Raw genomic sequence first — 15,147 nt, forward strand, 5'->3', positions numbered from 1 at the left:
CTATAGCAACTGCAGAGCAAGCAAGGGAGGGGAGGTGCGGCAGAGCCTCTCCTCCCGGTCTAGCTGGTGGCTCCGGCATCAACCACACCCGCAGGAGCTCCCAGTGGGGCACAATTTGTTCAGGCTGGAAGCCTCCCCAGGTGATAGCCAAATGTCGCGCTACATGATGGATTTGCAGCTGTCCTCAGCCAAGGGGAGTCAGCCGCCTTGGTGAAGTAAGGAAATACCAACAAAATATCAAAACACTGACTGATTGCCAAGAGAGCTGCTGTTCTGGGAAGAGAAAGGTGAACTCCCCTTGGCCCTCCTGCATCTCCTACTCTGCAGTGGTGTTTTGTTGTATATGCAGCCTCTTCTTGTTTTTCTTTTTACACCAGTTAAAAAGCAATCTTAGGGCCGACTTCTGCCAGATTCTAAATGCACTTAGCTCCCTCTGACTGCAATACAGCGCCTGGCAGGTAAGAGCAATTTAGGGAGAAAGCTAGGAGTGGTTTGATTCATTCCGAGCCAAAATACAATCCCAGATCTCAATGGGTAAGCCAGTGAGCAAACGCTTGCAGATCAAAACCTAGGTAAAGGCCACATAAAAACCCGAGTAAAGCCTTCAGGATTTTCCCCATACAGTATGGTAGCAATGGGTAGTATATGTATACATGTAAGAACATAAGAGTTGCCATACTGGATCAGACCAATGGTCCATCTACCCCGGATTCCTGTCTCCAACAATGACCAGTACCAGAGCTTCACAGATAGTATTCAAAACATGGCAATTTTTGAAAGATCCACTCCCATCTTCCGGCAATCAGAGGTTTACAGTCGACCCCCCCCCCAATGTGTGGGGTTACATCCCTATCTTCCAATGATGGACTTATCCTCTATGAATTTATCTAGTTCTTTTTTGAACCCAGTTTTACTCCTGGTCATCACAACATCCCATGGTAATGAGTTCCAGAGGTTAATTCTGTCTTATGTGAAAAAGTATTTCCTCTTGTTTGAATTAAACTTGCTACCTACCAACTTCATTGGGTGACCCCCTGGTTTTTGTAGTGTGGGGAAGGGTAAATGCATATGATCTTGATACCCCTGTCTGACAAAAATGTAGTCACTGATAAAATGTACTGTTGACTCTCTCTCATAGGAGTTACTCCCAACACATCCCATGTAAATAAACTGGCATATATAAGCTACAATAATAATAGATCAGCAATGGTGCACATGTGGGAGAGCTGCCCATGAGAAATTCTCAGCCAAGAAGGGGCATTTTTAAGAAGCAGCATTTCCTTCCTACAAGAATGTTTCTAAAGATCACTCCATCCTTCCATGTCTTTTGATTTTCTCCTGAAGGTTACACCTCCCACTGGACCTGTAGACATTTGCTTGGCATATTGGCAAGTTCCACCTCATAGGGTGCAACATACTGCCTTTGTGTAGGCTATATTTCCAGGATGGTATTTTCTGCTGGGAAGCTACCCTCTCTGGAATCGTGAGCAGAACAAATGAAGATGGCACTGCCCAAAGAGGATCTATCTCAGACTTTATGCTGAGCCCTCGCATCCTGTGACTGGAGTTTAAGTTTTAAAATATACGTATTCTGCGGGGGGAAAATCCTGCATCTTGTAAACCCTGCCCAATTCCCTTAGATAGAGTCTGCAACAAAACTATCAGTCAGTCCTCTAGGAGGACAGCATTCATGTTTCTATGGGGCATACAATGTTTATTTTACAATAACTGAAAGAGCCACATATTCATCTGAGCCCCTTGTGGGACAATGATACCCCCATTCTTCCAACAAGGAGGGCAAGGACGGTAGTATGGATTTTATCTAATGTGGGGGGAGGGGGAGAAGGAGGGAGGGCAGGAGGCAACTTTAATTTAGCTTATTCTGACATCATGAGAGAGGTGCCCCCCATCCCCTGAACTAGCAGAGCTCAATTTTGACATAATTCCAAAGTTAGGTATGGCAGTACAAGAAATACAAAATAAAAAAAAAGCAGAAAACTGGGGTTGAGGTAAATTAGTAAAGACATATGATCACAAGACTACTCAGTGCCAGAGTGAAAGTAAAATGTACACATCCACCTGCTATGAGTCCAGCAGTAACACACTATGACAACAGTGATCGTGTAACTATACTGCGGCAGAAGTTTCTGTATGTAAATATACTTCCACCACGGAATGATGGTCTCATCGTAGACATGATTGATTGTAATCAATACCTCAGGATAAACAAAAAGCAGACAAGTTGAATCTGATGAACTTTTCTCATCAGTTTATTGATGGTCTTAAGTCCCCATCCTCTTGAAATCATAGTTATGAACACAGCTGTGCTATGTGAACCTCCAGTCTATATATTGCCACCCCCTAGTACAAATATTGGGCTGTCACTTTCATATCAGCTGTTCCCCCCCCCCCCAGATTGCTGTTCAAATTGCTGTTTAAGAACAAGTAGTAGATGTGTGAACACACATTTAAGGTGTGTGTGTAAACAAATAAAGAGCCATATTATACTTCTGTTGCATGGCTGTGCAAATGCATGATGAATTTTAATGAACAATAGTAAGATTTGAAAAAGCAGTTCTGACTCAGTGAATTAGGGTTTTTTAAAACATTCTTCCTTAATCTTTAAGTTCATCACTATGGTAGCTGTTGTACTACCTTGGGGAGAAAAAGGTCTTAGGAAACCCTAACTGCCTCAAAAGGAAGATTGTTTCTAAAAGAAAAAGGCTCCAACAATAGCCTTAGCAGGCTATTGTCAGTCAACTGTAGACCCACAAGCAGAGGTGTGTCCACAAATATTTCTAATAGAGGTTGGCCTTTTAATTTTCAAGTGGAGCAAATGGAATCTTTCTGACATCCCTGCTAGAACCGAGAACTCACAATAGTTGATTCTAGTTATGCCACTTTACCTGGGCAGATTGCCCAATCTGATCCCGAGTTCCTTGAATTTGTTCAAAAAGTTATTTGCTGAAGAATTTGCAAATAGTTCTTGTGGCACCTTAGAGACTAACCAATTTATTTGAGCATGAGCTTTCGTGAGCTACAGCTCACTTCGTGAGCTGTAGCTCACGAAAGCTCATGCTCAAATAAATTGGTTAGTCTCTAAGGTGCCACAAGTACTCCTTTTCTTTTTGCGAATACAGACTAACACGGCTGTTCCTCTGAAACCTGTCAAATAGTTCTTGGTCTCCTGCTCCTTGGAGATATTCCAAATTCAAGATACACTGAATGACCGTATAGGCCATGTGGTATATTATTGTTCCCTAACAACATGCAACACTAATACTTCTACAAAAAATGCCCACAAATCTGAAGCTTGTTTCCTGATCATTTGGCTTTTGTGGTGACCCTTTCTGCCAGTGAACTAGATAGCTAGAATATTCACAGAAAGCAAACACAAAGAGATGCAAGTTTTAGCTTACAAACTTAAATAATTGTTCAGAGTTGGGAGTGTGGGGGGCTTTCCTTGGCCTGCAGCACTGTCCCAACTCTATGGTACATGGATGACTCTGATATGAACCGACTCAATAAGTCTCCTGTTTGGCTCAGGAAGCCTGTCTCTGGGTACCATCTCATGCTGGAGCTGTGCAAGTTGCAGCTTGAGGAGACAGACTCCAGCTCGCTCTGAGCAACACACTAAAAATAGAAGCTTGAGGCAGCCATGTGTACAGTCCCATCCCAAGCCATTGGTACGTACTCAGGGTGACTAGCCCCTCCCGCTGCAGCTCTATGGTAAGGATCACCCTAGACTAGGGAGTTAGAGTCACTGCAACTCTAAGCAGAAGACTTGGCCTGGAGGAGTGTAACCATAAACATGTAGCCTAGAGCATAACCCTTCAACTCACTCATGCCCATAGAATTGGAACTGTGGCTAGTGCAAAACTGAGCTACATTACTGATATTTTCTGGCCAGAGGCCTAGAAGCAGTAGCCAGGGAGCCACAGACATACACCCCTTCATCAAAACCCTCTCAATCAAAGAGCAAAGGCAGGGAGCAACCTAGTGTTAGGCACTCAGCCAGGGGCCTGAAAATTGACCAGAGCAATCTCCCCCAATGGCAGGAAGTAACAAGATGCCCTCCCAACCCACTACAAGAAGCAGCAGCCTGCAACCCAACCACAGCCCTCCACCCAACACAGAAAAACCAGGGGCAGAGACTAGACAAGCCACTGGAGTTGCCTGGATATCAATCCATGTCCCAGGTGAGACCAGCTGCATGGTTTGGACCAGAAATTACCTGTGGAAGTCCTAAGGAGGCAAGTGAGGAGATGAGTGTTGGGGGTTTTGCATCTGTGGCCATGTCAACACACACATTGACCTCTCCCAGGATGAGAAGTCAGGCATATTTCACCACCATCACAGATATACAAGGTATCCATGAGCTCCTTTATGAAGCCTCTTGTTACATATTTATAATGCATATTAACCAAATATGCAAATTGAAGTCATTATTAAAATATGCAGATTTTTTTAAGTGTGACAGATGCTATGGACACATTGAATATTCAAAGACTGTTGCATCAACTTTATAAGTGTTTATATGCTAGCTAGTGATTATATTCCTGGATCAATGCAGGAACTGAAATCACTGGGGAGATAATTAATGCAAATCCCTAATGCAGATAAGAGGGCTGTGGAAGTTTCACCCCCTGGGGGAGATAGCATATCCTGGTTTGACCTGGTTCAAGAGTCCTGGCAATCGGAGAACTGTAAACAGTATAAAGAGACAACCCTGGTCCGAATGGGCTCATTCACATGCAATCCAAAAATGGACATGAAACTGCAACTAGCAGAGACAGGCCGTGCACTAGTTTGAAACTGACCAGGATCCACATATGAAAGATCAGTAGGTGTCTTGTAAACTAGACCTGCAAATAAGTGGTTTTCTTTGTAATGCTTTTGTTCTGAACAGCTAACGCTTTGCTCTGTGAAAGCCGGCTGTCACTGGTTCACCCTATCATTGCACCTGAGAGAACAGGGCTGCAGGGACTCAACTACAGTCTCAGGGCTTGTCTATACTTGCAACATTACAGAAGCACTGCTGCTGCACTGCTGTAGCACTTCGGCATAGATGCTCACTACTGCAACGGGAAGGGTCCTCCTATCTGTGTAGTTAATCCATCTCCCGGAGCAGCAGTAGCTTGGCTGACAGAAGAATTCTTTCATCCACGTAGTGCAGTCTACACCAGGGGTTAGGTTGAATTAACTACATCACTATGGTATGTGGATTTTTCATACCCCAGAAACATGTAGCTAGATCAACCTACCTTTTTAGGTATATAGCTGGCTTCAAACCTGCTGAGATAGTCAGCGAATTGCAGGAGCATGAAGCCTAAGTCCTCAGTCTGGAGGGATCCTGCCTTGACAAAGGTGACAGGCTCAGCTAAAGGCCCTAAACCTGAGTGGAGTGCTCTGAGGGACACCACCAAGGGATCAGAGATGCGGTTACCTCAGAAACTATGACATTAGCCTCCAGCCTTAACATATATGCAGTAGAGACAAAAAAAGAGGAGGAGAGAGACAAAGAATACTTTGACATTATTTTTCCACCAGCACATGGCTGGCGTTATTGCAGGGATCGCTCTTGTGATCTACTGAATTCAATGAGATTACACTACAGAATAAGGGCAGCACAATCAGTCACTTCTTTAAATTTAAGATGTTTGGATATTTTAATCAAAACCTACAGACTGTATTTCAAGAATATAAGGATGGCCAGACTGGGGCTGACCAATGGTCCATCTAGTCCAGTAACCTGTCTTTCAACAGTGCCAGATGCTTCAAAGGGAATGAACAGAACAGGGCAATCATCCAGTGATCCATCCCCTGTCATCCAGTTCCAGCACCTGGCAGTCAGAGGCTTAGGGACACCCAGACCATGGGGTTGCATCCCTGACGATTTCACACAGATTATTTGAAAGGAACACTTTACATCCAATTAAAAATTAAAAAACTTTCATTTCAAAGAAAATCCATTTTCCCCCTCCACATATTAAGATCGTGGAGCCCGATTTTGCAACCTTTACTCACAAGAGCACTTCTGGTCAATTCAACAGGACTACTCATGACTAATGGCTTATAGAATTAAGCTCTTACTCATTAGTGAGAATGACTGTTTTTGTATCGCCTTGGTGATTCATGGTTCTACTACAGTCTTTACAAACACAGGAAAATTTGTGGGTGTCTCAAAGTGCTTAAAATCCCTTTTTTACATGAATTGTTTGATCAGTCTTAAGTTTGCACCCTTTGCTCATTTCAGAAAAAAAAAGTATATTTGACATAATTGAAAAGCAAGTTTAAAACCAATATAAGGAAACACTGAAATGCTACAAGAATGAAGCTATGGAATTTGCTGCCATAAGGAGCTATGGTGCTAAATAGCTTAGCAGGATTTTAAAAAGATTAAAAATCCACTAGATCAAGAATTGAAGCGTTTTATTTAACCCACCTTCTTTCACGATAAGATTATTTCCTTTGCCCCTCTTCATAACACAGCATGATAGTTAGCACAATGGTTTTAATCTTGTTTTCCCATCTGAGCACTAATTAATGGCTACTACCAGCTGTAAAATGCTGGTTTAGCTGGATCAATAGCCTGCTGTGTTATATTAATGCTTATGTTTGCGGAAGATAAAACCTGCATTTATAAAAATTCCTTCCATCAAAGACCCTGACATCAATGAATTATGCCTTCATAGCTTTCTGAGGCAGGGCATCACAGTGTTTACTACTCACTATTAGAGCTCTTCCCTGCAGCTTACCTGGGGATTACCTCTGGATAGTCTGGTGCCCCCACTCCTTTGGTTGCTCATCCTGTGGATTCTCTCTCTCGCAGCTCAGGTTACTCCCTCTTTGTGGCTTATTCCTCCTGCCAGGTCACTATAATTTTCCCCTTCCAGGTATTAAAGTCCCTCTGGACAAACTCTCTCAGGTAGTCTTCTGATCCACTGCCCTGACTGTGCCAGTTCTCCTGTGGCTGGTTGGTAGGGGAACCCAGGCCTGCTCACTGCTCTGGGTTCCGGCCCATGGACACTATGCCTAACAACCACAGTCTACGCAATCTCAGACCCAGATGCTGTTGCCCTAGGCAAGAGGTTCTCAAACTGGGGGTCAGGACCTCTCAGGGGACCATAAGGTTATGTCATGGGGGGGTCTCAAGCTGTCAGCCTCCAACCCAAACTCCACTTGCCTCCAGCACTTATAATGGTGTTAAATAAATTTTAAAGTGTTTTTCATTTATAAGGGGGGGGGGGCGCACTCAGAGACTTGCTATGTGAAAGGGGTCACCACTACAGAAGTTTGAGAACCACTGCCTTAGGCTCTTTCCTACCTCTGTCTTCTAACCCACCCCTAGGTTACCACTCAAGCTTCCTCTGCTTCCCATGGCTAGTTCACACTCTCAGGTTCTTGTCACAATCTTTATTCTCAGACAGGGATCCTAGGGTTTACTCCTCCTTGTCTTCTACCAATTCCCTCTTCTCCACCTTAGCCTGTCCAGGTGGGCTTCATCATCAATTAGACCTTAATAGCCCTGACTCCTTTCCAGGTGCAGCCTGTCACTGGGTTAATTGGCTCCTTTTAACTTACTCAGGCCTTGTGTGCAGGTAGACACCTTAGCACACAGGGAAGTGTTTTTTCCATTTTAAAGATGGGGAAAACCAGACAGACATGGAGAAATTAAGGTCACACAGCAAGTCTGTAGCACAACTGAAATCCAAAACAAGTTACTCAATTCCCAGACTATACTCCCACTCACCCCACTTCTTTAAGGGCATGATCCTCAGCTACACTAAGGCCCCATTGCCCTAATCTGGCAGTGTAAAGAGGCATCACATTGTAGACTGATGTATGTGGCCTTAGTATAACTAAGAATCAGGCCCTTAAATGTTTAAAGAACACTTAAATGGGATGAAATCATAGAACAGGGATTCTCAAACTTCATTGCACCGCAACCCCCTTCTGACAAGAAAAAATACTACAGGACCCCAGGAAAGGGGATGGAAGCCTGAGCCTGTCCAAGCCCCACCACCCAGGGGGGCAAACCCAAAGCCCAAGGGCTTTAGCCCCAGGCAGGGGGCCTGTAACCTTAGCCCTGCTGCCCAGGGCTGAAGCCCTTAGGTTTGGGCTTTGGCCCTTGGCCCAGGGCCCCAAAAAGTCTAAGCCAGCCCTGGTGACCCCATTAAAATGGGGTCATGACCTGCTTTGGGGTCCTGACCCACAGTGTGAGAACAGCTGTCCTAGAAGCATTTTAAATCATCCATCTACTGAGAGTGAGAGTCACATCTTATAAGTCTGTTCACTTACAGTACCAGAGAAATTTGGGGGGGGAAACAAAGTTAGGGCCAGATTCTGTGAAGTCCCGAGTGCCCTGAACTCCCTTTGGGAATATTTACTTCAGTGAGATTTCAGAGCACCTGGCACCTTGAAGGAGACATTCTGGTTCTTTCAGAATCAAATCTTTATTCTTTCAGAATGAGTTGTTTTCTTGGGAGTGCCCTTTCCTGGCTTTTTGCACTTCAAGTCTCATGGGGCTTGTTTATCCCATTTACACTGGTGTACACAAGGAATAATTCAGTGGAGTTACACTGGTATCAGACTGATATAACTGAGAGGTGACTAAAACCCCATGAAAGGTACATGAGTTAACTTCTACTTACAGACAGCTATTGGCTGTGGAGAAGTCCATTGGCTTGCTTTGTCAGATGTTTTTTCCTAATATTTTAGCAAATCAAGGATTCAGCTACCTTTAAAATCTTTACTATGGAGCTATTCTGTTGACATTAGCTATTGAAATGCAGAGCTATTGAGTATAGGTATTTTGTTTCTAGAATACATTAAGAGATTATTTTTTCAAACCTTCAAAATGAACTATAGCATACAAAAATCCCATTAATGCCATGTCTAAAACTTACTTTGCAGAAGGAAACAAGTGAGCAAATGTACTAGAAGAAAGCAAGAAAGAATTCTATTCAAGAAAAGGTTGCAAATATAAAAACATAATGAAATATCAGGGGACCCCAAGAGGCACTTTTGGAATGCAATCAACAATAATGGTAACATCAACACAGCAAAAGAATACATACCAAATCAGAATTCTGTGGAGCCATTTACCGAGCAAGTGTGACAACAGGAAAGCTGATTTCCAAAAATAAAATAAATAAAATGAAAAGGCAGACAATAGCCATTTTATAAGAATAAGGACACAAGGTCCGATTTTCTACTGGTCAGATATTTGATTTAGTACAGTTGCTCAATAAAAATACCTCTAGGGGGAAAAAAATCAATTCAATGGCAAAAAACTACATTAACACAGAGTTAAGGTTGCTTGATGCTATGTCATTCCCTTGCAGAGTACTGAGTTGAGCAAGACTCAAGCTTCTGGAAACCAGGAAATGCACAAGCGAGGCTGCCCATGCAACCTTAAATCTACTCTTTCAGCAATGCCCCAGTAACACACAAACCTTTCGTCTGCCAACTCCGCAGTTGCTGAAATGTACAAGCTGATCACCTCCCTTTACACCCCATTCACTCTCATCCCGAGGATTCCACCTAACACTATTAAAGAACAAAAAGCGGGGGGGGGGGGAATCTCTACATAAAACAATTTGAGCAAGCCCCCTTCTCTCTGCCCTCTTCAATCGATGCCTCAGTATGCACTTAACACGCACTTGCACTAGCCCTTGGCACTATAAGACTCAGGAGGTTCCAGATCCCAGTGTACACTCACACACTTCGCCCACTTCCCAGAAAGAGTAACACATGTAGACAGTTTAAGAACCACTTTACAGCCTTTTACAACTTCCTTCTCCCAGTTTGCATGAACATACCCATGCTAACTTTGCTTGAATTAGCACACACAAAATAGCAATAGTAACATAGTAAAAGCAGTGATAACTACTGCTTCCACTATTTAGTGTAGGTACACTTAACACACTGACTGCACCTGGAGTGTATGCAAATAATTCTTATGGGTTAATGCTAGCTCCATAGGAGCAGAGGGAAGGTGGCATGGGCAGCTGTTCCTCCCCCTCATTTCCTCCTTTTTGTCCTTTCACAGCATTAGATGGAATCCTGCGGGTGAGAGTGAACTGCTAGTAAAAGAAGAGCTTGTACATTTCAGAAACTGTAGGGTTGGCAGAGAAAAGGGGTGTGTGTGTGTGTGTGTATAGTGAGGTGTACTGGGGTGTTGCTGAAAGAGAGTAGAGTTCAGGTTGCAGGGGAAACCTTAACTGTGCATTTCCTGTTTTCAGAAGTTTGGGTTTTACTCAGCTAAGCACTCCGCAAGAGGAAAACATGCCACTAAGCAACCTTCACTCTGTGTTAACATTGGTTCTTGTCATTGAATTTCCTAGACTGAACAGGAAAAATATGTTTTTGGTAAGAGTTAGTAGTCATATAGGTAGTTATGTTCCTGTCACAGGATCCCTGCAGGCTTCCTCCCTCTTGAGCCTGCACCCTGTGTTTAGGCTGGTATAATAAAGAATCTTCCACACCTTCTGTTGCTGGATCACCCAAGTGTCTTTATTTACAGTGTTTGTGCAGTTCCCAGATCCCCAATCCCCCAACAGCTAGTGCCCCACAGACCCTCCCCAGGGACTCCCAGCTTTCGAGGCTTCCTTCTTTGGAAAGGAGACACCAATACCACCCTCCTGTCTCCTCACAGAGGTTTGCCCAGGGCTTTTATAGCCCTCTCATGCCTCAGTCCAGCTGTCAGCATGTTCCTCTGAGCCAGCCCTCATTAGGGCTTGCAGCTGGGTTCCCTGCTGAATACCTGTGTCTCTACCCCTGGTCTCCTGGCCAGAGTGCAGGCTGCAGCCAGCATTTTGGCAGGGCCTTAAAGGGGTTTAATCCTGCCCTGCCACAATCCCACAATCAACATACTGAGCTAGCTGCTCCCCTGTCCTCCAGCCACACACACACCACCTATACCCTACCAGCCCTGCTTTGGCCCACCTCTCCAGCTATGTCCTGACCCCTCCCCACTTTTGTGTCCCGGCCTCTCCGCTGCAAGCAGGGAATGCATCTCCCTGAAGCTTTCACTCCCTGATATACAACCATTTCCATTGCTATTACTTCCCCCCACCTATAACCCAACTCATGTGCAGTGCATGGAGTGAAGGACAACTATGTTACAGTGAAAACAGTATTCCTGATGGTGTTTCACAATGGTTGGAGCATGGCGTTCTGTACCACAACTGGTGAGAGAAATCACTGACAGGGTTTCTGTTCCAGAATACCGACAGTTTTATGTAGGAAAGAAAGATCCTCTGGTCCTGGTCCAATAGATGTACCCCATCTCCGAGAAACAGTAAGGTGTCAGAGCTTGTAGTGTTTCTGTGCCATATAGCACACATTTTCTCAGGAGCCATGAAACCTCCAATTTCCCAATTAATGTTCTTCTGACACTTTATTTATAGTTTTCATGCAATGTTGGGGTGCACTGGCAGAGCTGGTGGGTGCCATGCCTCCTCACCTGAGCCCCTAAGTTCTCACCTCCCCTACCATCTATCTCTATAACCTCCCTACTCCTCACTACAGCCTCAAACTCATCTCCCCCTATTCCCCACTTCTCCGCCCCCAATGGCTCTCCCCCCAGGAAGCATTCACATGTCTAATTCCCGCCCCCCAAATACTTAGATTACATTTCTCCCAAAAAGAAAATTTCCACCCATGACTCACACATTGTAGCAAGCTCTAGCCTCTCAATTAAAAACTCCTTTTGTCTTTCTTAGGTGGTGGCTTATGATTAATTTATCCTTAGTTATGTTAATTGAAGGGTGAGTTCACAGCCTCATCCAGTCATTATTAGTACCTCTCAGTTTAGCAGCATAAGGCAGCAGAAGGAAACTGGGTTTTTTTGGAAGGCGGCTTTAAATCAGGAACCCATCAGTAATCCAAATTTGGGGTCATGTGACTAATGCTACCCCTTACCCGCATAAGTCACACCAAATTTCAAGCACTCAGAGTAATTGTTCGCATATTAGAATACTTAGAATCAATATAAAATAGTGGGACTGGAAGCCCTCTAGCCATTCTTCCGTCCTGGTGAATGTGCGGTGTAAAATGTGCTATTTGCAGAGTTTATGGAGCTGTGTTGGTCCCAGGATATTAGAGAGAAAGTGGGTGAGGTAATATCTTTTATTGGACCAACGTCTGTTGGTGAGAGAGAAGTTGGTCCAATAAAAGATATTACCTCACCCACCTTGTCTCAGTGTAAAACATATACATTTTGTTAAATACTATTCTCAGTTTGTGTTTCCTGTTCTCAATTTGGGATTTAGTGAGTGCCATGCACTACCTTGTGTAAAACTTAACATATTGAAGCCATTTTTGGGAAGGGGGTGGGGAAGTGTTCCAGGAAACTACAGGTCTCTTAGTTTGACTTCAATTGCATGCAAGGTCTTGGAACAAATGTTGAAAGAGAAAGTAGTTAAGGACATAGTGGTAAATAGTAATTGGGATAAAATACAACATGGTTTTACAAAACTTAGATCGTGCCAGACCAACCGGATCTCCTTCTTTGACAAGATAACTGATTTTTAGACAAAGGAAATGCAGTAGATCTAATTTACCTGGATTTCACAAAAAGAAAAGGAGTACTTGTGGCACCTTAGAGACTAACCAATTTATTTGAGCATAAGCTTTCGTGAGCTACAGCTCACTTCATTGGATGCATCTGTATAGTATAGTATAGTATAGTATAGTATAAATGGTGATACATGATTTGAGGACTTCAGTAACTCAGCTAGAGGTTAGGGGTCTATTACAGGAGTAGGTGGGTGAGGTTCTGTGTCCTGCAATGTGCAGAAGGTCAGACTAGATTGTCATGATGGTCCCTTCTGGCCTTAAAGTCTAAGAGTCTATCAATGGTTTGACCTCTAACTATGGGGGTGGTGGGGTGGCACAAAGGAAATCTCTAGAAGCTTTTTTTAAAATGACTATTTTCCCACAGGGCTTATATCACTGGGTCCCCTAGCTCAAAATGACTCCAAATTTCCGCTGGTGGCATCTGACTCCAATGATGAAAATGAACATGCGTTGGTCTGCACTGCTTTGGAGCCTTATCGAGCAGAGCCCACCATCAGCATGGACACATGTCCTCTTTGAATGGTGATTGAAGCATTAAGGGACATGTAAAACTTTATCGCATCTGGCACATAAATATTTTGCAACGCTGGCTACAACAGTGCCATGCGAACGCTTGTTCTCACTTTCAGATGATGTAAACAAAAAGCGGGCAACATTATCTTCTGCAAACGTAAACAAACTTGTTTGTTTGAGCAATTTGGCTGACATAGGACTGAGTGGACTTCTATGTAGGCTCTAAAGTTTTACATTGTTTTGTTTTTGAATGCAGTTATTTTTGTACATAATTCTACATTTGTAAGTTCAACTTTCATGATAAAGAGATTGCATGACAGTACTTGTATGAGGTGAACTGAAAAATACTATTTTTACAGTGCATTTATAATAAAAAGTAAATATAAAGTGAGTACCGTATATTTTGTATTCTATGTTGCAATTAAAATCAATATTTGAAAATGTGGAAAACATCCAAAATATTTATATAAATGGTATTCTATTATTGTTCAACAGCGCAATTCATTGCTATTAATTTTTGTAATCATTCAAGAGCCCTAGTAGTTAGCCACTCAATCACATACCTCATAGGGAACAAACTCTGCTCATAAGAGAGATTTCTTCAACCTTAACTCTACACAACTGCTAATAAACTGCATCTCAGTCAACAAGGGACTGCTGTTTCTGAACTACCACCAGCCTTTTATATTTGCTGATCAGGGTAAGGCCAACTGATGAGATCAATTAAATCACAGCTGCTTTTTTTTTTCTTTTTTTGAGTCCAGACAGGCTAAGGGGGAAAAGCAGATGTACTTCCTATACCTCTGCTGGTGGCCTGTGCCTACTCTTGCAACGTTTTTTTAAAAACAGAACTAGCCTGCCGTCTCTCTCACTGGAATAGAAGGGATATGACATGTCTGGCATGAATATTTGCCTGATGCTTTCAAAAGGGCTGTACACCATGTTATGAGCTCACGAGCGAGCGTCTGTAGGTTCAGAAGAAACTATTGAAACAGTCTGAGACTAGGGCTACCCTGACAGATATAGAGTGCCGGGAGTTAAACCAGCCCTTGGAGATGGCAGCAGGGAAAGCGCTGCTGTGTGTTCACGCTGTCAGCTGCAAGCGCAGTGGCATGGTCACATTTGTGGCACTTGCAGCGGTGCGTTATGGGCAGCTATCCCACAGAGCACCTCTTCCCATTCTGGCACTGAGGCTTGTGGGAAGGGGAGCACGGGGTATCTTGGGTCCTGTCCCAAAGCCCCAGGATGCATCGCTTTGCATCCTAGCAATCCCTGTGCTTCCGTCCACATTTAGCCCCATCTTTCAATGGTTTTTGCACTGTGTGCTCTGTCTTCCCTTTTGGTCTGCGGAAATGGATCCCGAACTGCTGAGGAATATGCTGATGGGTCTTGCTAGCATGTCACAAATTGCAGTCGAGTTACTCCTCAAGCTACAAAGTGACAGTGAGGAATCCAACAATGATGTTGATATGCATAATGCAAAGGACACGAGATTGCTTATGGCATTTGTGGACATGCTCACCACCATGGAACGCTGCTTTTGGGCTTGGGAAACAAGCACTGAGTAGTGGGATCACATCATCATGAAAGTCTGGGATGACGAGCAGCGGCTGCAGAACTTTCAGATGAGGAAAGCCATGTTTATGGGACTGTGTGCTGAGTTCACCCCCACCCAGTGGTGCAAGGACATGAGATTGAGAGCTGCCCTGTCACTGGAGAAGCAGGTGGCTATTGCAATCTGGAAGCTCACTACTCCAGACAGCTACAGACTGGTCGCTAGGCAATTCGGAGTGGGAAAGTCAACCGTTGGAATCATGCTGAGGCCATTAATCGTGTCCTGTGCAGAAGAACCGTGACTCTGGGCAACGTGCATGACATTGTGGCTGGCTTTGCACAAATAAGTTTCCCTAACTGCGGAGGGGTGATAGATGGCATGCACATTCCAATTCTGGCACCAGACCATCTAGCCACTGAGTACATTAATCACAAGAGGTATTTCTCAATGGTTCTCCAGGCACTTGTGGATCACTATGGGCATTTCATGGAGAT

Source organism: Caretta caretta, chromosome 3 (assembly GCF_965140235.1).
Source record: "Caretta caretta isolate rCarCar2 chromosome 3, rCarCar1.hap1, whole genome shotgun sequence".
NCBI lineage: Eukaryota > Metazoa > Chordata > Testudines > Cheloniidae > Caretta > Caretta caretta.